Below are 22,369 nucleotides of genomic sequence, written 5' to 3' on the forward strand. Positions count from 1 at the left end.
TAAGGAATGTTTACAGCCATAAGGCTCAGTGTGATGTAAATGTGAGAAGCAATCAGGCGCCATGCCACGGGAACTCACTCCTGCTTCCTACAGCCAACTGAGCGAGTTTATCATTGGTCAAATTGTGGCGTTCCGAGTGGTGGGATGGTCCTTTTGGAGAATTGCCATACAAGTTGGACGTGCTGCATCAGTTGTGCAATGATGCTGGTTGCAATGGTCATGTGAACATTCTCACACAAGTGGGCGAGGTTCTGGACATCCACACAGCACAGATGTCCGCCAAGATCGTCATATTGTAAGGGCAGCAGTAGCAGATCGTACAGCTACCACAGCTCAGATAAGAGGGTTCGTGAGCTCAGAAGTGTTAACACAAACTGTTGCCAACCGGTTATTAGCAGTGGGACTACGGGCACGCACACCTCTAGCCCGACTTCCACTCATGCCACAGCATCGACAATTTATTAAAAATTCGTATCCACCTTATTCAATACATTAAAATGTTGTTAAGATGAAATTACAACATGTATATTTATTTTATCAGAACTAGTTTCAACGCTTTATATTGCGTCATCATCAGCTGATGTGCATTGGAAATATTGGCAAACATATGTAAGTTTATCTACGTCACACAAATTATAAAAATCATAATGAAGATTTTAAACCATGTTATAATAATACTATTTCCAAGTCCATATTGTCCAAGACTTGCAAGTATTAAACTTTGAATTGATAAAATCAGATGTAATTTGGTTTAAATAATCATAAGTTAAACAAAATAAACTGAAAACACAATCTATATAAAAACATAAGCTCTGACACATTTAAAAAGTGTTTTTGTAGAACCGTATTAAAACTATTCAATAAAGTCTTCAGGCTGTTGTAATGTAGTGATCATAAAGAATCGGAATAAGGTTAAACAACAAACACTGAAGGCACAATCTTCTTAAAAACATTGTCTCTGACACTTTTAAAAAATGTTTGTAAAACCATACTGAAACTATTCCATAAAATCTTCAAATTGTTGTAATGTAGCGATCGTTAAGAGGCGAATTGAGAAGCCGGTGCTTAAGGAAGTTAACAATTATCTCATTCCCAGTTCAATGCGGACCTGAAAAAATTGTATCCAGAAGACCAAGAGAGGAGGGAGGGGATGTCGACTTAGCACTGTCAACTATACTGTGGAGCTCTTCCATAGCTTTGATAAGCTGGTTAAGTACCAGGCATATCGCTATCCACATGGACATCGGCCTCCTCACTTAGAACACTTCGTCGATCTACAGTTGAAGTTGCCTGAGGAACAGGAGTGACAGCAATTGTCTCTTCCAAAGGGAAACGTGCAGGTGTCAGCAATTTATACGCACGATTAGAGGTCATGGTTAAAATCTCTACCTTTATTGTGATCTCTTACATGATCCTTGAAACACACCGACGAGGAGGAGGTTCACACTGCAGTTAAAGAAGACCGCAAATTTAAGTTCAAATTAAGTTCAACTTTGGTCACAGGGGTCCCGGGTTCGATCCCTGGCAGGGTCGGGAATTTTAACCATAATTGGTTAATTTCGCTGGCAGGGGGACTGGGTGTATGTGTTGTCTTCATCATCATTTCATCCTCATCATGACATGCAGGTCGCCTACGGGAGTCAAATCGAAAGACCTGCAACTGGCGAGCCGAACTTGTTCTCGGACACTCCCGGCACTAAAAGCCATACGCCATTTCATTTTTATGACAGTTGCGAAACATTTAGTTACACTCTGTCAACAAAGCGCATTGGACTAGACTAGCAACTGATGGATCGGCTGCTCGCTCAGCCAGCCGAGCTCCTCCCACCACTACCGAAACTACCTTTCCCCAAAGTGCTCGGAGTGCGGCGAGAGCGATAGTGCTCGGGGAGCACTGTTTGGATGGCTCTGGTCTAGAAGATAGCACCTGTCTGTTACATGCCGACCGTAAAAAGTCTACATTATTGAATCATTTTTATTGATTTCTTAGGATCGTTTAAGAACAGTCTAATACTAAGTGCCTTGTTCATGAAAATTGACACTAGGTTCATTCCATACCAGATTGCTTAGTCTGCAACCTTATGTACTCTGATGTGAATGAAATTGGTAGACATGTAGATTTTATGGACCGAGCAGGTGGCTACTCCAAATCAGATTGACCATACTGAAAATTTTGAAGCAGTGGGTTGCTTTTTCCCTTACTGGAGAAATTGTCTTGGATGTAATAATTGATTTGTGAAAGAGGTTATAACTTTTGAGTCTTATTTGAGTTCATTGTACTTGAAAACTCAATGACGAAAAAAAAAAAAACACTTTCAATAGCACATTATATAAGTATTATTTATTATGTTTTAAATCACCATTTACATTTTTCTTTTGTGTTGTATGTTATTTTTTTTTGTTAATAAACATTTTCTTTTTTTTCAGACGAAGGTGACCAGTGGCTGCAGGAGACTGTTTGGCCTGCAACACTTTCTGGCAGTACCGTACGTTTAATAGCAACGGATGTATCACCATCAGAGTTCCGAAGTTTACCAAGTAATTCAGTTCCAAATACTTCATCAGATGTGTACCAATCTGGTGTTCATGACTTAGTGCAATCTAGGAGGACTCTCATGTCAAATTCAAGACCAGGAGGTTTCATATGTTCACTGTGTAATAAATCATACACATTTAGACAAAGTCTTCATAGACACAGGAAATTTGAGTGTGGCAAAGACCCTCAGTTTCAGTGTCCGTATTGTTCTAAGAGAACTAAACAGAAATGTGCCTTAGTGTCTCATTTAAAAAGAAAACATGGGCTGATGGTGCAACACTCTAAAAAGTGATATGAATTATGGTTTGTTTTATGGTAATTATCTGTGATTTGAGAACACTGCTCCATTTATTACTTAATGTACATACAACTGTATTTTTTTTTGACTATAGAATTATTCTTAATATGATCAATAGAAAGCGTATGTTATTTGTGTTTAATTTTATTTCATTTTTGCAAATGATTTACTGTGTTACTGTATGAATCATTTATTAAATAATGTCAGTTGTTGGGTGGATGACTCCTTAATTGATTCAAATGTGTTCTCAGTTTTCATCATGGAGGATAGTTCACCTTCCTGTGGCATGTCATCTGCAAATTCAGTCTCACTGCTAGTGAGTGTAGAAAGAGGGCAGTCTTATATATTTTTTTAAGGGTTGTTTAATTGAAATAATACAAGCACTGCAAGTAAGTGATAAGACAGCCAAGAGGTAGCAGTACCGCATGGTTTGGTGTTTGTGGCAGAATGTGGTCAGTCTGAGACACGCCCACAAAGTAGAAGAAAAAGTTCAAGCCATGTGCATGATGAATGATTACATGAAAACACTACTTTAAGGAACGATCCAATTCTTGTGTAAAGAAGTTGCTTTGACCAGAAAAACTGTCATTAAGTGTGCTTTTGTTCCATGATAATGCACGTCAACATGCTAGCAACACAATAATGGACAGTCGATGCTGTTTCCGTTGGGGTCTTGTGGATCAAGATATCTCTCCTTGCAACAGTAATGTCTTTGGTCTGCTGAAGAAAGCTCTGATAATTAAGCATTTAACGCTGATCGAGCGGTTACTGATGCTATGGAGGAGTGGTTCAGCTAACAATCAGGTTATAGAGAAGTTTATTCAGCATTCGGTTTGTTGCCTGAATGGTAGGGGGTGAATATTTGTACTCTCAAATTGTAATCGGTATGTTGTTTTGATATAGAGTATGTTGTTCATTACATAAAGGCATTATGCAAGTTCCTACACAGCAGTCTATGTTTCAGGTGAACAGCCTTTAATGCAACTGAGTTTGCATTTTTTCTTATCCTGTGACTAAAGTATATTAAGGAAGTATTTTTATCACTGTGTAGTTGTCTTCGTTTTATTTTAGGCTTAGCCATGTTATCTGCTAGTCTTATTCTTGTTGTTCCCTTCATTGGGCACTGTCATCGTTCTCATTTTCTATAAAATCTCAAATGAATAGTATAGATCAATCTTTTGATAAAATTGAACTTTAAATGTAAAACATTTAAATAATCTACTGATTTAAATTGTAGAATGATTGGCATTTAGTATTCAGGTTGAAGACTTGTTGCTATATCTTTAGCTGAGTTCATCAGCCTTCTAAAAAGGGTCTCCTCTTCATATCCATTGTTTAATCTCATGTAACCGGGCAAGTTGGCCATGCGGTTAGGGGTGCACGGCTGTGAGCTTGCATCTGGGAGATTGACCTTCAAACCTTCAATCAGCAAAACTATTGCCATTGTTCTTCCCTGTTCATTCCGTTGCAGGAGATATATATAATTGTCTGTTAATTCCATTTCATAAATATGCTATAGGTCTACATGCTTTGATATTGCTTACATCAAACTTTATAGGATTAGTTTAATCTTGAAATATACGGTGGGTCACAATAGAGAACTTCGTGAAATAATAGGCGAATAAAAATATATGCCAGTAGATACTAAATTACAGAAAATAATTTTGTAGTTGCAGTATCTTGTTTTTGCTTGCTCCATTGTCACCCTTGAGCCCTATCTGTAGTTATGTTCTGAATTGTCAATACTGTTAACAGGAGACAACACGGAAAATCTCAGATATGCATTTGAAAACGTACGGTATGTACTTGCGTATGATGCCACAAGATGGTGTTTGTAAACGACAGTGTGGGTCTTAAGTATGCCCCCAAGTTCAGTGTGTGAGTGAGAGCATCACAAAATGGAAGCGAACAAGCAGGAGCAACAATTGTATATTAAAATAGTTCTCCGTGGTAGAAATGCACACCAATGCCATGCAGAGCTGCGGGAAGCAGTAGGTGTGCATGACATGCTCTATAGAACAGTGGTGAGGTGGGTGGAGATGTTCAAATGGGGTAGTGTATTAACTGCTGATTCGACTCGCCCAGGCATGTTGAATCGCATTTTTTCAGTTGATGAAACATGGGTATGTGCTTATGAACCTGAACTGAAAAGACAGTCAAATGAATGGCATCGTCCGGGGTCACCACGGAGGCACAAGTTTCGACAAAATCAGTCACCCAATAAGGTTATGGTAATCCTGGCATAGGATGTTCAAGGTGTTCTTGTGTGTCATCCAGTGCGTGAGGGGCACACTGTCAATGCAGTTTATTACAGTTCCTTTTTGTTGTACCAGTTGCGCCGTTCAGTGCGAACCAAATGTCCAGATCTTTTGGACACCGCCATAATCCTACACGATAACGCGACAGCTCACACAGCACCCATCGTTCAGAATCGCTTACAACGGTGGGGATGGGAGGTTCTTCCACACCCACCTTATTCGCCTGATCTGAGCCCGTGTGACTGATCTAATCCCCAAAGTCAAGAAGCCAAGACAACGGTTTGCTAACAAAGAGGACATCGTGACAGCGTTTCGGAGAGAGGTGCCACATGTTAGCAATACACATGCAGCGAATGGTATTTAGTGCCTGCCCCACTGCTGGCAACGTACAGTGGAAGCCTTGGGTGATTATTTTGAAGGTCTGTAACCAGTGGAGACCTGTCCTTTGTACGTAGTCTTGTGTATTTGCTGTCTATACCACAATAAAGCAATGTTTTCCAATGACCTCTGTAACCAGTGGAGACCTGTCCTTTGTACGTAGTCTTGTGTATTTGCTGTCTATACCACAATAAAGCAATGTTTTCCAATGACCTGTGTTCTGTCACTTTCCTCCGAGAATATCCTGCAGTCAGAATTTATCTTCAGGCAATATGCATAAGTACATGCCCTATATTTCCAAATGCATATCTTAGATTTTCTGTGTTGTCTCCTGTTTGCGAGAAAAAAAAAATAGTTGCCATGACTTTTGACTCGACCCTCGTATAATCCATGAGACCTTTGTGTGTGAATTACAAGTCAGGAATGGTTTCTTTGATCTCTTCTTGGCGTGATGGGCATTGGTAAGGCTAATTTTCTCTTAACAAAGTAGAGTTGGGAGTTACGTATCATAACATGATACTGTATCCTGTTTCATCAGTGTAAGCTCTTTCAGAAATATTATGTTCCACTGGAGACCCTAATACAAAAGTAACTGTCTGAGTGAAACCAAGGGGAAGGTAGGAGTTTTTGATTGGCTAACGTATATTAGGAAGGATAGCAGCTTGCTTTAAAGGCCCACTCCTGCGCAGGACAAACAAATATTTTGTAACAGTTTAGAGGCAGTACTGATCATTCCTACCCTGATACTTGCTGATCGGTTACAGGTATTCTTTAGTTATTCAAAGTGCTTTGTATTAGGCTTACAGGTGGTGATACATACAGAAACATAGTTCCTCAAAATTGTTAGGCGTGGTCTCCCCACTTTGCATCTCGTGTTTCATGCCGTATTGTGGACAGAGTGTTAAAGACTCGATACGATTGATGTGGACAAAAACTCAATTAAAGGTAAACAGTTTCTAAGAAATGCGTTGTAAGAAGGTACAAAATAATAACAATAATAATAATAATTTTTAAAATTCAACTGGTTAATGTTGTTCTCATTAATGTACATGGTACTTGAGTATCGGGTCTTGAAAAGCCATCGTAATTGCCATAACGTGTATGTGTCCCTTCTGAAATTTCTTCGACTGCAACCTGCAAGGCAGTGCAGCAACAGCTGTTATAATTTTTATCAGTACAAAGGAAAAGGAGTGATATAGAGAAAAAGTCTCTCTACAAGCCACTTACACAGTTGTTGACGGCATATTTCCAACCTTCATCCTATGGCAGATGATGAAGATTTTGGAGACTTTTATTCTGGATTTCCAGAGCGAGTTGTCTACACAGTTCACATCATGTAGTTATTAGCTTGTATGCGGGAGATGGTGTGTTCTAACCCCACTGTCGGGAGCACTAAAGATGGTTTTTGTTGTTTTCCATGTACAGTACACACCAAGCAAATGGTGGGATTGTTCCTCAGTTGAGGGTACGGTCACTTCCATCCTAGTCCTGTCCTATCCTATCCTATCCTATCCTATCCTATCCTATCCTATCCTATCCCATCGTCACCATAAGATCAGTCTGTGTCGGTGCTACGTAAAAAGACAAAAAGAAAAAAGTTCTGAATTAAACTCTGCTTACGTCTTGCCTGATAGGACTGTTTCCTCATCTCTTATTCTGGCAGCACCTGAAGTGTAGCCTATATGACACTCGTTCAACATATTTTGTAATGTTCAGTCCGAGTGTCTGTTTAAATTCCAAGGGATAGCTGGAATAGGTGTGTGTGTTTTTCTAAGGCCCTGACACTTGCATACAAGTCCATTGGCTGTGATAGTGGGCAGCTTGTGATCATCAGTCATTTATGCGCAGCATATGCGAGTTTGTATTTTTCTGTGTCCAGTATGATGGCTACATGTTACATGATGTGCAGCATGTGATGATGATGGGGTAGGGAGAAGGTCGAACTCAGTGTCGGCCCATAGCCTACCACAGATGAGTAACACCAAGGAATCTGCTCAAGGCTTAAACGTGCCCATCCGATGGATGAAACGCCGTCAGTAGCATCATATACCCTCAGAGCATTGTGGAAGTATTTCTAAGTGAATCCTTGCTTTTAGCATGGAATCTAATGATCAGGAAATCTATATCACCATCTCTCCTATCCTGCTGACCAACATTCTGTTGAACATTTTTTCCTCCAACATGACTCAAACTGGTTAACCATGGTGTCAGACCATAAACACATGTGATTTTAACAATATTTTGTCTCAAGGCAGGCTGTGTGTAGGAATAGGTTTTTCTTGCATTATTGATATGTATGGATCGGTGATTTTCAAATCAGTTACAGACTGTAGCTGCTTCTTCAAGTGTAGCCTCATTGAAACTGTGATGTATGGGGCTTGAACAGTCTGTGGCAACTGTTTCTGGTTTAACCCTACGTTTATAGTAGTGCCTCATAAGACCATCACTTCCTGTTTGCTTATCATTTATTTCTGTTTGCAGATCATCTTCTCTAAAAGTAATGGTTAAGTAAATGAAGCATAACAGTGGACAAACGTACATGTTACATTTCACGTGTATTTAGAAAAGCTACAGTGAAGTTCATTGTTGTCCGCACAACAAGGATATGCGGTGTGAGGTAATGCAGACTGTCGTTCCATAAACTCAACACTATGCGTAAGTGCATGTGCTCACTCGCACACACATTAATGAACAAATACAGGAATGAAGAACATATTCTAAAGCAAACACATTTCAGCCTAATATAGTCCCAGGTTGTTCTCTGAAAATTATATTGCTTTGAATACAAAACTAATAAACACAGATTTCCTGGCAATGAATAGATTGCTTTGAGGTTTAAATAGAAAGTATGGTGCTTCTCCTTCAGGTACTTCAGCATATCTCACGGATCCTTCTTTTTCTCCTTTGTTATTGACAGATCATCCGGATATAGCCTAAAGAAACCAATTCAAAAATTAACAGCTTTTTTTTCACCAGTTATGACTGTTATTGGTGATACAAGTGGAATAATATTGGAATGCAGTTAGTGTTGTGGGTTTAAAAAACAATCTCTGTATATCATTGGGCAACAACTTAACATTTTGTTGATAAGAAATTAAATAAACGTAAATAATTAACATGTGAAGACACCAGAGGGTAGAGAGAGAGAGCGAGTCCATGAGGGATAGCTGCCCTAGACAAAGGGTACCATACAGCAACAACATCAATGCGACTAATGTACTGCCATTCCAGTTTTCACACTATAATTCTTAGGATAAAATCAGCTTACATATTTTTTAATTATGAAATTTCCCTGTTGTCCAGCTATTCCTGATGAGGAATACTTTATTTTTTTTACATATACTGTACTATACTACAAAGATACCCGTGCTTCGCTACGGTATTATACTGAAATTTATAATGGAATGCTAAACATTTTATATTTAATCTGCCAAAATTCACAATCTGACTTGTTTTTTTGAGAGATTATGGCAAAGTTCCATTTTCAATCTTTCTTTCCAGCAATAGATTTCGTACTTCCCGGACTAGGTCCCGGTATTCTGCCCTGTCAGTTGGGTCAAATCTTTGCCATCTTTTCTCATAAGCACTTTTAATATAGATCAAATCCTTGGGGAGATCCAGCGTGGTGTCGGCGGTACTGAACCCGCGGCCGGACTGCATTCGTAGTCATTACCCGGCCAAGACCCGTTTCCAGCATGGTCCGCACATTTTGACAACAGTCCAGAACATTATTATTAGGGTGGGTGATATTAGTTGAATTTAGGTTGTTATTATGATTATTATTCATGTTCTGGACCCACAGCAAGATGCGAGACTACTACTTGGTGGTAAATTATATCTGCTGCCATTGTCATTGCTGACAATGTGACCAGCACCATTTTCATGCATAGACAACTGCGCGAGATTTCTTGCGATATGAATGATATACTTCCGTGCACTATTGACCTTGTTATAGAGGTGAACAATTGCACGGTCGATATCATTCCTGTCGTTAACTTCAATGTGTTTAAATTTTTATTTATATGCCAGGAGAATCTACTGTAATCTAACTTTTAAGTTTTCTAAAGGAAAAGATGGCTTTTAAAAACAAACCCAGGAAAGATAAAAAATTATCGGTTTATGATCAGAGTCAAGGACATTATTAACACTAAAATCAATTGCTCTTAACTCCTTTTTCACCCCACTGCCTTTAAAATGAATGACCCCCCCCCCCAAAAGGCGTGTTTCTTTATGTTTAAAGGTAAGGTAAGGGTTATTCTGCCCGAAGGCAGTTCCGAACCTCCGCAGAGGTGTTCCTGAGCCGGAGTTTACATGCGGTAGGGTGGCCAGTTCCTTTCCGATCCTCCATTCCCTTACCCCCCCCCCCCGCCAACAGCACGTGGCAACCCATCCAACTCCTGACCACGCCCAATGTTGCTTAACTTCGGAGATCTCACAGGATCCGGTGTTTCAACACGGCTACGGGCGTTGGCATGTATGTTTAGTCCTCAGCCTGAAGGCTGGTTGGATCCTCAACAGCTCCGCCATCAGCTGTCATAGATGGCCTAGGCGTACTAGGGAAATGAGGAGTGAGGTAGTTTCCCCGTTGCTTTCCTCACTGAGCCAGAAGTTATGTTTAAAGGAGATTCCAAATACCAATGTTCACGCCTGTTACATTCAGTTTTGAGATATAAGTATCCCTATAAAAAGAATTCACTTTCTTTCACTTCCTTTCACACTCGCCCCCCCCCCCCCCATTAAGGGAATTTTCTGGGAAAAAATACTTGTTTCTTTATTAGTAAAGGATCTTCTAAATACCAATTATCACAACTGTAACATCTTCACTTTTCTAGATTTGTATCATCCTAAAAGGAATTTAACTCCTTTTCACCCTTGCCCCCCAAAATGATTTTCTCCCAAATATGCTTTTTTCTTTGTTTTTAAAGGGGTTCCAAAATACTAATTTTCACACCTGTAACAACTTCAGTTTTATTAGATGTAAGTATCCTCATACAATTAATTCAATTAATTTTTCGATTTTTCACCCCCTTTCATTGGATTTTCCTAAAGGAATGCGTGTTTCTTTACTTTTAAAGCAGATTGCAAATACCAATTTTCACGCCTGCAACGTCTTTCGTTTTTGGGATAATAGTATCTTCATACAAATAATTCAACTAATTTTTCAATTTCCTCTCCCCCTCTCTTTAAGTGGATTTTTGAAAACAAAAATGCATATTTCTTTATTTTTGAAGGAGATTCCAAATACCAATTTTCACATCTGTAACATCTTCCGTTTTTTGAGATATCACTATCCTAATAAAAAGGATTCAACCCCATTTTAAAAAATACATGTTTGTTTATTTTTAGTAGAGATAATAAATACAATTTTTCACTTCTGTAAAATTTTAGAGCCCAGATTTCCATGCACTATCAAATCTCGAAATATGCATCCGTTCATGCACTATCATACAGCAAAACATGCAGGATAAAGTGGAAAATATGCACTATTAAAATTCAGATCAACATGGTTACATTTTCAGTTCCTCTTGAAAACATTGTACAACTAATTTTTCCAAATTGTCTTGACTTAAGCTCATCCGTTTATGTCAGTACATTTTAAACAAAGAAAAATATGATCTTTCTATGTCACAAGTGACAGGTGCATACTTGAATGAAGACATTTGGGACAATATGAGGTCAAATTGTACATCTTTTGCATTTTCACCACACAAAATGTCTTTTATAAGCTTGATGAAATCAAAATCAGGATGTGACGGATCACTTTGTTAAGCTTATCTCTAGCTGCCACAGCTACTTCTCCGTGCGATCATTGCAGATACGTTCGAATGTCTGCAATAACAGCTAAATATTCGACCTCCAGCATCCAACTTTGTTATCGCAGCAGGCAATTTCCCAAAATTTTATTTTATATACATTAAGTCTTGCTTTCATTCTTTTTGCTGAATTCTACATGCGCATCTACTGGAAAACTGTCTACGACCTAAAATCGGAAAAAATTAATTCAACTAAATGATATTACACCTGATCAGTGGCATTAAGTTCATTGATGGTAAGTTGGATTATAGGACCTGTACGGTATGTACTAACTTTGGTTATCAGGTAGGATGTCATGATTACATTCTATTTCTCTATGTATCTCAATAATATACATGTAACGTTGAAAAACGGTCCCAAATTTTGCAAATCAACATTAATAAAAGACACTGTCATGTAACTTAACATTATATGTGCACCAAAGTCAGAAGGAAAGCTGTATTATGCAATATAAACGTCCAAATATTCACTATTAAATCCAAAATCTTCAAAATATGCATTATGCGTGCATTTTCTCCTAAAAAGGCCAAAACATGCAAACATGCACGGAAAAAGAACGGTTATTTGGAATCATTGTCATAAAACGAATATTTGTCAATTTTAGGAAGTGTAACCAGCTTATTTAAAAACATGCATTTGCATGAAAATCCGGGCTCTAGTTATAAGTATCCTCATTAAAGGCATTCAACCCATTTTTCATCTTTTTTCACCACACCTAGTGGGAATTTCCAAAAGCAAAGAAAAAAAAAAGTGTTTCAGTATTGCTAAGGAAGATTCTAAATACAAATTTTTAAAGTTTGGAGATATAGATACTCATTTTAAAATTTCACCCCCCCCCCCCCCTTTTCATCCCCTTAGCAACAGAATATCCAAAAATCCTCCCTTAGCAAGTACCTATATTTTAATATGAAGTTATCCTCAAAATGTCATTTCTTTATGTCCAGTAGTTTTGGCTCTGCGATGAGTCAGTCAGACCATGTTCTTTTATATATACAGATGCTTCTTCTGATCTTTACTCCTATAATTTCTCATAATTACAAGCAACAAAATACTCAAACATGTAGTATACCTGTGGATGTTTTTGAAGTAGTTCAGTAACTGTCGAGTGCATACTTGCTTTTCATTTATTAGATATTGGAACCTGGTCTTTTATGCTGTAGGAGGAGGTAACAGTATTTCCATACTTAAAATACACTTTTGTAATGTGGTCCTGAAAACAAATTTGTACACAGACAATAATTTTGCTTCTGTAATTTTAAAGTATGAGTTTAATTTTGAGGAATCCGTGTTATGAATCTTACGTCAAACATATTCTTGACTGGGGTAATCATAAACAGCTGTTTTTAAATTGTAACATTCAATAATATTGCTGTCATAGTTGGTGCAGGAAGTATGTAACATAGAATTTTTTTTACAGTTTTTAATTGAATTTTCGCTTAATAATTTTGGAATACTGTAGCCATCTCATGCAATATGATGAATTTAAGTGAAAATATGCACCAAGAACACATTATTGAACTTTGTTCTGTAAATAACTTGGACCTTTGCTCATGCATACACTTCAAATAAGTATTATTGAAATTGAAAGTTTAATTAATTGAGATCTAGGTAACTTAATATTCACAGTTTGGTTAATTCAGTGTTGTTTGCAAGAAGTTCCTCAGTCGTTAAATGGAAGTAGGATTCTGGTAACTCCCATAAGTATGAGGCATGCTAAAATCATTTTGAATATGCTCGATAAATTTCTGTGAAATAGATTGCTTACCGTACTTTCCTATAGTATTGAAAATATATTGATCCATTGGTGTGGGTCCACAAGTATTTTGGTTAGTTCTGGTTGTGTGAGCATAAGGAGGGCCATAGATCAGAACATGTCTTAAGATGCCCACTCTCATTCCATTGCAAGTGGTATCCAACTCTCACGACCACTTCTTTGGCCCCTCAGCTGTTGCCAGTGGTTCGCTGACTCAGGCGTGACTACAGTAACCCACATCGTGAACTACTCTTTAGTGTCTGGATATAATGAGCAGTTTGAATAGCTCTCCAATCTGACAACAAAAAACCATGAACTCACTACACTGGCGTAGCAGGGGGAGTTGTGATACTCCCATGTGGCACGTCCCAGGTGGTGGATAGGGGGGTCCAAACCGGCTTGCTGGCGGACTTGAGCGAAATAAAATAGTTCTCGCAGACCAAACACACACCACACTGTGGGTGGGGGACGTAGACAAAGAATACACTCACGGTATCCCTGCCTGTCATGAGGGTGCCTGAAAGGGGCGACCAAGGGATGATCAAATTAGGACCATGAGACTACTTGTAATTAGTACCATTTCGCAGGGAACACCATGGGTCGCCTTTACTTGCGAGTAGTACCACTGTGTTAGATACATAATAGGTTTGTGATTAGTAGCAACAGAGCGTGAATCAGGGTGGGGTTTTAACAGTACCGATGATTAGTACCACTACATGCGGAGCACCATGGGCTTGCGTTGCCTGTAATTAGTACCATTATGTGAGAAACACACGGGGCTGGGTGTTGCCTGTGATTAGTACCACTATATGAGGGATACCGTGGGTCTGCGTTACCTGTGATTAGTACCCACTATGTGAGGAACATCACAGGTTAGTGAGAGTCCCTGTGATTAATACACCTATGTGAGGAACACCATAGGTTTACGTTGCCTGTAAGTGGTGCCGCAATGTGAGAATCACCATAGGTCAGCGTTACATGTGCGTATTACATTACCTGTGAGTAGTACCATAATGTGTGGAACACGGCGAGTCTACAAATACCATGGTTCTACTTTACTAGTGATAAGTACCATTATGAGGGGCCGATGACCTGGATTTTGGACCCCTTTAGACAATCGTCATCGATTCAGGATTGTACTTGAGGAGCAGTCCCTTGGTTAGTAATACTATTGTTTTACTATAGTTTCTGGGAATGTAGGGCATTGCAGGTCGGATCCACTGATTGTTTTAAATTCATATTCATCCATTCATCACAGGGCGAGTTGGCCATGCGGTTAGAGGAGTGCAGCTGTGGGCTCGCATCCGGGAGATGGTAGGTTCGAACCCCACTGTCGGCAGCCCTGAAGATGGTTTTTTGTGGCTTCCCATTTTCACATCAGTCAAATGCTGGGGCTGTACATTAATTAAGGCCATGGCTGCTTCCTTCCCATTCCTAGGCCTTTCCAGTCCCATCATTGCCATAAGACCTATCTGTGTTGGTACGACGTAAAGCAAATAGCAAGTCATCCATTCATTCTTCGTCATCACATTTTGACTTCTGGTCAGTGGATGATTTTGGACTCTTAAATTGTCATTACATTTTGTTTCATTTTGTACCATTAGGGGCCGATGACCTTAGATGTTAGGCCCCTTTAAACAAATCATCATCATCATCATCATCATGACAACAAAAATTAAATCAGAACCCACTTCGAGACACTATAAAAGGTGGTACTGCCTCTGTCAAACGATGGCTGTCAAATGGCCATAGGTGTCCTGTATGGTCAGTGGTCTTCCTCAGAAATATTGTGTGGCTTGTATTGATGTGTGATAATGGAATAATGTATGTATGTTTAGTCCTCAGCTCGAAGGCTGGTTGGATCCTCAACAGCTCCGCCATCAGCTGTTATAGATGGCCTAGGCATCACTGAAGAGGCGTACTAGGGAAATGAGGAGTGAGGTAGTTTCCCATTGCTTTCCTCACTGAGCCAGAAGTTGCTATTACATATCAGTCTGCCAAGCCCACTGAAATGCATGCAACAACCGACCCTATGAGCAATATTTTCACACCATTCATAGCAGCGACTGGCTGCAGAAACTGGAATAATAGTGAACAAGAATTGGCTTTGCTTTGAGCGAGTAGGTGAGGGATGGTTTCCTGTAACTGCACCTGTCATGGTTTAGACTATTTTGTCTCATAATGAAAGATGAAAATTATAATGAAAATGGAACTGAGAGACATGTAGGAATTTGTTTTAGTGGAGGTTTGATTAGGATCAACAGAAGATCCCTACATTTGACTGAACAGGACAAATTACGTTGTGGTAGTATACTGCACTCTTGTTTTGTTTTTTCTTCTTCTAATGTCCCTTTCCCTTATAATTGAGTATTTAACATGTAATTGTTAAAATCAATTAAACATATGCAAATTATTTTTAAAATGTAATGAAATTTATTAGCCTAAGATGCCTTATTTACAAGAAATGATGGAAATATTGACTCATATTTTTCTTTTTTTAGAATTTAAAAATGTTTTCTTATTGATGCAATTTAGTTTGTTACTAAAGCTTGTCCTTACCTAATTTGTTTAGCTCTTCCAGCATATGGAAATGTTGCTCTCAATTCATTGTCTTAACCATTAATAGCTGGCTAGTTATCTGTCATGGTTAGGCATTCTTCCCTTGTTCTCAGGATTGTGGGATTGAATCCTAGCTCTGATTGTTGCATTAAAGAATGCTTCATAATGAAGTCTATGTAGTAAATTTGCTTGCGCATTAAAGATCAAACGCCAGGGCACAATTCTGGCATTCAAGCATCTCATAATTCAAACAGCACTTGAAGAAATGTTATTGTAATCTGTTCAGTGGTACATTGTATCTTCATAGTTTCTCACCCCAAGGGAATGTTATGTGCTCATTCACTTATTCATTTCATTGCCATCCATTTGATATCTTTCTGGAGTTACATTGGACCACTTTAGTTTTATTCAGATGTGAATTGCCAGTTACTACTAGTTGAAAACATTCTACATTTGCATGGATCTTATTTTGAGATATTTTGTGTATGTTATAGCCCAGCTTACTATATAGGGTCTATGTATATTTCTTTTGGTCTTAATACAGCCGTACACAAACTACCAAAACAGGAGAATGTTCTCGAGACATTTTTATTCTAGATCATCGATGTAAGGAATCCAAAAATCTTCTCATCAGAAAAGATAATGACTTTGAAAACAATTTTCAGCCAAACCATTAAGTAAAATAAGAATATTGCTGTGAAACGTTATTTGCTCTAGTGTTTTATTATGGAAATACACTTGAGATACTGATACCTTTGTTTCTTTTTCAGATGAGAATAATATGTGGAAACAAGTACTCTGTACTGCAGGATCCATTGCTGTAGTGAAATTGAATGAAACAAATTTGGGAAGATCTGATAATGACTTGCAGAATAATTACCGTCGTCTCCACCATGAACTGCACATGGTTTCTTCCCGTTCTGATGAACGACCAAGTAATAGGACTGTGGCTGGGTCACGATTTAAAATGCCTCAGCATTTTGCATGCTTTGAGTGTGGAAGATCGTATAAATCTCGACAAAACTTACATAGACACAGGAAATATGAATGTGGCAAAGATCCACAATTTCATTGTCCATTTTGTTCCTTGAAGACTAAGCAAAAATGTTCATTACTTGGACATATCAAGAGAAAACATGGTGGTGTTTCTTTATAGACAAATGTCTTGCATGGGTAATAATCATTCATTATGTTCTGTGTGATGCTAGTTTAATTATAATGAATATTCCTTAGTAGTTTAGTTCTGTTGTTTGAAAGTACATCAAAAAGACCTTATTCACTGTGAAACTGGTTTCTGTAAGAGTTGAAATTTTCCATTGTATTGTTATATACATTTTCTTTGTTTTGGTTGGCATTATGCAATATTTGCCTGCTAGTGCCCAGAGCATTTTTCACTGCTGTTTATCACATTTTTGAGTTAACCGTGACATTAACTGGGGCTGTCTTATGAGGGGGATTTTGTCACTTTCCCCTAAGCCTTTGCTAGGTTGATTTGTCCACTAAAGTTGAAACGTTCATTAGTGGGTTAGGCGGTTGAAGCGCTGGCCTTCTGACCCCAACTTGGGAGGGTCGATCCTGGCTCAGTCCGGTGGTATTTGAAGGTGGTCAAATACGTCAGCCTCGCGTCTAGATTTGCTGGCACATAAAAGAACTCCTGTGGGACTATATTCCAGCACCTTGTCATCTCTGGAAACCAGAAAGGTACTTAGTAGGACGTAAGGCCATTATTATTATTATTATTATTATTATTATTATTATTATTATTATTATTATTATTATTATTTCTTCGAATGGGCCTACCAAGGACCATGACGTTCAGCTTTTCTGCTTGGAGAGGGACTTGATATTTGCCCAATACTAGCACGTTCTCTGGCTATGCTTTTACCTTCTTTCCTTTGTCCAAGGGGCGCCTCGTTTTTTACATGGTGGTCTGTCCTGAAACCTCTTTTGTTTGATTATTCTTTTGATAGGTGCTCAGTTTCTCACATCATTTTCATTTACTCCCATTTCCTGCATGTCTTTCTTCATTTTTGTTAGCCATGGTGTCCCTTCCTTTCTGTTTGCTCGGTAGTTGAGAAGCCAGTAGGTCATCCTTGGTGGGTTCATCCTCGTGACATGTCCATAGAAGGGCAGACGCCTCTTCCTGGCTACGTCCGTGATTTTTTTTTAGTCTAACTGTGTAGCTCCTGGTTTGGTCACCTTCTGTACTTGCCATCTACTTTGATCGGTCCTAGTAGTTTTCTGAAGATCTTTCTCTCCTGGACCTTCAGTTTGTCCAAGGATCCTTTCCTGTTCAGCATCAAGCATTCTTTGGTGTGTAGGGTTTCTGGGCGGATAACTGTCTGTTAGTGCCTCAATTTGGTGTTATGAGAGAGACATTTCTTGTTATAAATGTTCATGGTCAGTTGATATGCTAACTCTAGTTTGTTAATCCAGGTTGTTAGTGCTACCCCTTCCGACATATTGGGTTGCAGCCATTCTCCCAGATACTTAAATCTGTTTACTTTCTCAATCTGGCTCTATTCCAACTGTAGTTTGCTGGGAGTATAACTGATATTGGTGAAGTATTTTTTTTAGAGATACCTGTAATCCCATCTTGGCAGCCTGGTTTTTAAGTGCATTGAGTTGTTTCACTGTTACTTCTGCAGAGGGATGATAGGAAAACTTAAAACGGTCATCCATTCTCAGTTCAATACGGACAAAAATGAAATTTTTAGGTTTAAACTTCTGCAGAGTTCGCCAGAAGTGCCAGGTCATTTGCGAATGCCAAACAGTCAACTAGTGGCCTCTTCCGTTTGTGTCCCAGGTAAATACAACTTGGTATCTTCCAGTTCTTTCCACCACTCTCTGATGACCTTGTCCAATGAACAGTTGAAGAGAAGGGGAGAAAGTCCGTCTCCCTGTCTAACTCTGTTTATATTTCAAAACTTTCCGAAAGATTTCCTCTGAACTTCTCATGATCGCGTATTGCTCGGGGTCTTTTGGATAAGGCTGTGGGTCTTCTGGTCCAGGCCCATTTCCTACAGAATTCTCATCAGTGTAGTTCTGTCTACTGAGTCGTATGCTTTCGTAAAGTCAACAAAGGCGACTACATACTTCTTGCCCTCTAGTTTAACTTGCATTAGTACTGATTTCATGTTGAAGATCTGTTCAGCACAAGAACGTCCTTTTCTGAAACCACCTTGGTATTCCCCCAATTGTTGATCCAGTTGAGGTTCAGCTCTGTTCAATAAGGCCTTAGATAATATCTTGTAGGTAACTGGTGTCAATGAGATTTGTCTATAGTTGTTCATGTCAGTCAAGTCACCCTTCTCGTGTAAGAGGTCGATCAGAGCAAATGTCCAGTCATCTAGTAGCCTCTCAGTTTCCCAGATGTTCCGTAGGATCTCTTTCAACTTGCTGATTGCTTTTTCCCCGGCCTGCTTCCATAGTTCGGCAACTATTGCATCTTCTCCCGGTGCTTTGTTATTTTTCAGAGATTGGGTGATGTTTGTTACTTCTTCTGTTGGAGGAAGAAAGTTAGGTTGTCTGGGTCATAGACAAAGGAAGTCTTAAGGGGACTCGCAGTTGAGGAGATTCTCGAGGTATTTGGCCAACAGGTGGCAGTTGTCTTTATCATTATAGGATAAGTTCCCGTCTGGTCCCAGTGTAGGCTGGGTGGGGTATAGTGACTTAGGTTTCGTTTGAAGGTTTTGTAGAAGTTTCTGGAGTTGTTCTTCTTAAAGTCTTCATTCAATTGTCTTAATTGGTGCTGGGTGTATTGATGCTTAACCTGTCTGATGATTCTGGCAGTTAGTCGATGCTGCTCCATGAACTTATCCCTATTTGCTTGGGACTTTTGTGAATCCCTTTGTAGCCAAGCTACCTGTCTCTGTGCGATCGCATGGTCGCATGTACTGGTCCACCAGGTGTGTTTCTTCTGTTTCATTAAGACAGGCCATCTGTGGCAACTTTGACTAAGTTTTCTTGTAGTTGGTCCCAGTTGTAACTCTCATATTCTACCGCTTGCATTTTCTCTGTAATCATGTTGCTTGGTTTCAATTTCTCCAGGTCAAACTTAGTGAGTTTGGGTGTTCGCGCTCTTCTTGTGTTTCTGGGTAAGAACCGAAATTTTATTTTGGAGAGTTAGTGGTCTGAGTCCAGATTTGTGCCTTTTAGTACCCTGACGTTTTGTATTGCTCTGCAGGACTTCCTTGAAGTGGCCACATGGTCTATCTGAAATTCCCCAGGGAGTTTGCTTGGTGAAATCCATGTCTTCTGCTTTCTTGGTAGACGTTTGAAAGCCATTGATTTCATTACTAAATTAAAGGTCTTACAGAGTCCAACAAGTTTTTCCATTTCTGTTGGTCCGCGTGCGAGCTGGGAATTCCCACACTGTGTGTTTATACTTCCACTCCTTTTTTAGCTGAGCATTAAAATCTCTCAATAAGATGATTGTATGGCGCTCTGGAATCTTGTTAATTGTATCTTCGAGTTCTAAAATTCGTCTGTGTCTTCAAGATTCCACTTGTCCTGGTTAATAGGTGCATGTACATTCACAATTGTGTAGCTCTTATTGCTGCGCAAAAGAGAATTACAGGTAGAAGACCAGCTGGAAGACCAAGATAATTTATGGACCAACTGAGGGAAGACGTGGAGAGAAAAGGATGGAATTGGGAATCTATCATGGACAACAAAATCTTTTTGAATAGGCAACTTTGGATGGCGCTAATTTTCAAACACTCTACCTGGCTCGCTGGAAGGGCAAGCCGATGATGATCATATCATCATCACCCACAATGTTTTAAAAACTTGAGCCGTGTTTAACTAGTCGGTGAATTTCCCTTCTTGCGTAGTTAATATAGTAACGTCGCAGATACTGGAATTGTATCTGGCAAACACCATGAAATGTCACTATCAAACTCCACTGTTTGATTATTTTCATGGAATTTGGTAGGAGTGGGCCATACATGATGGGAGCTCTATCTGAAACGATAGAAACTGCCCTCCAGCCAATAGGAAAACAAGGAATGGTTGCATTTGAGAGATTGTCATTGAATGCTTCTGGGAGGGGTTTGGTGGGTCCCAGGCAAGCATACAAGATGAATCTCTCAGCTACTTCATGTAACGTTTCAAATAATTTTTGCATGATTTTCTCTTTGCTGAAAGTCTGTACTTGCTAGTTAAGTGTAACTACACGAAGCTGAAAGCCTATTTCAGGTATGCCATAATGAGGATTGTTTCCCAAACCACAGACTTGGTCTCGCCTTTATACAAATACCCACTGGTAACCTAGTGCAGTCTGATTCGCAATTTTTCCTGTTCCGCACTGAACCGATAGCAAAGGTTTGCGACATTATGAAATCCGGCTGCTCGTGAACATTATCCTGTGTCATCCCATGTGAAATATTGAATTGCTCCTCAGTTTCCTTCAACTTCATTCTCCTATTTGCATACATTGCATGTTCACACGTAGAACTTTGTTTTTTGTTGGTTGTCAACAGATAACTTGCAGTGTGATGGACTAGACAAGTCGGTCTCTGTTTATGATAAACCCATGGTTTCACCATTGAGCATGGATAAAAGAAATTGGATATCTTAGTTAATAACTCTCCAACATAATTATGATACAAATACTGTATTTACCAGTAATAGAAATAGATGCCAACTCTGCCTGCCTGTTAATACCATATTTTCTGGATCAAAAGACACACTGTGTTACAAAAAATACTGCCTAAAATATGGCTGCATGGTTATGGCCCATCATACAAACATACATAAAAGAGAAGTCAACTGCAGGCTGTTGAAATTAAGTTCCTTAGATCAGCTGTACAGAAAACAAGGAAGGGACAGAATTAGGAATGATCTGATACGAAGAGACCTGCAGGTCAACCTGATCATGGAAGAAAGGCTGACTGTTGGAAGGCTAAAGTGGCTAGGACACGTTAAGCGGATGCAGGTGACTTGAACACCAAGTAAGTATTTTGAAAAGGTTGTTCCAGGACAAAGACCAATTGGACACCTTAGAAAAAGGTGGTTAGATCAGATAAGAGAAGACCTAGAGAAGAGAGGAGAAACATGGAATGCCCTAGAGAGAAAAGAAGCATACCAGAATTGTTATAAATGGAGGTACATCGTTCTTAAACATCCTACCCGGCTCGATGGAAGGAATTCATGATGATGGCTATGGTTCCGAGGTCTATCATATTTGGACAGTGAGTACATGTGATTTACTATACCATTGTGCAAAAATTTTTAAACAATACTCTTGTTAGTTGACCCCTTTTATTACTGTAGTTAAGAAACAGAGGTTATAGTATACCTGCACTTGTCTGGCAGGCATGCAAGTTGTCAGGGAGTTCCTAATAAGACGGCTCAGAAGAGGTTTTTTTGTTACAATATAGCATTTAAATTAAAAGTTGTGAAATTTGCAAACTTACTTGATAATAGGGCAGCAGGAAGACCTTGTGATTTGTAACCTTCCGGTAATTTGTGTTTGTCTACAAATGAAATTATTTCTGTAAAATTTTGTTTGAAAATAGTGAAATTATATTTTTCGTTAAATTTTCATCATCAGGGTGTCTCTTAAGGTCCGAAGAATATGGTAGTTAGCAAGTACACTCACCACATTTGCTTGCCGTATTTGAATAATCCAAGACTGAGCAGACGAGGTCCACATTGTAAGATCTAAAGAACCTTCTTCATTAAGACAACTTCAACTTCAGAAATCAGTGAAGCATACTGCTCTAGGCTATGAGATTGAAATGTTTACCCTTTATACACTAAGCCTTAGC

The 22,369-nt window shown here is 39.1% G+C and overlaps 1 long non-coding RNA gene across 1 annotated transcript in view; it reads left to right on the top strand.

Annotated features, from left to right (window-relative positions):
- LOC136871835 (uncharacterized) overlaps positions 1-22,369 on the top strand; it is a 121,329-nt gene that overhangs the window by 87,347 nt on the left and 11,613 nt on the right. Inside the window, exons 2-3 of the long non-coding RNA XR_011018043.1 lie at positions 2,428-2,851; positions 16,367-16,769. This is a non-coding gene — a long non-coding RNA (uncharacterized lncRNA). The remainder of the gene's footprint in view (positions 1-2,427; positions 2,852-16,366; positions 16,770-22,369) is intronic.

This window comes from Anabrus simplex, chromosome 1, assembly GCF_040414725.1.
Source record: "Anabrus simplex isolate iqAnaSimp1 chromosome 1, ASM4041472v1, whole genome shotgun sequence".
NCBI classification, from domain to species: domain Eukaryota; kingdom Metazoa; phylum Arthropoda; class Insecta; order Orthoptera; family Tettigoniidae; genus Anabrus; species Anabrus simplex.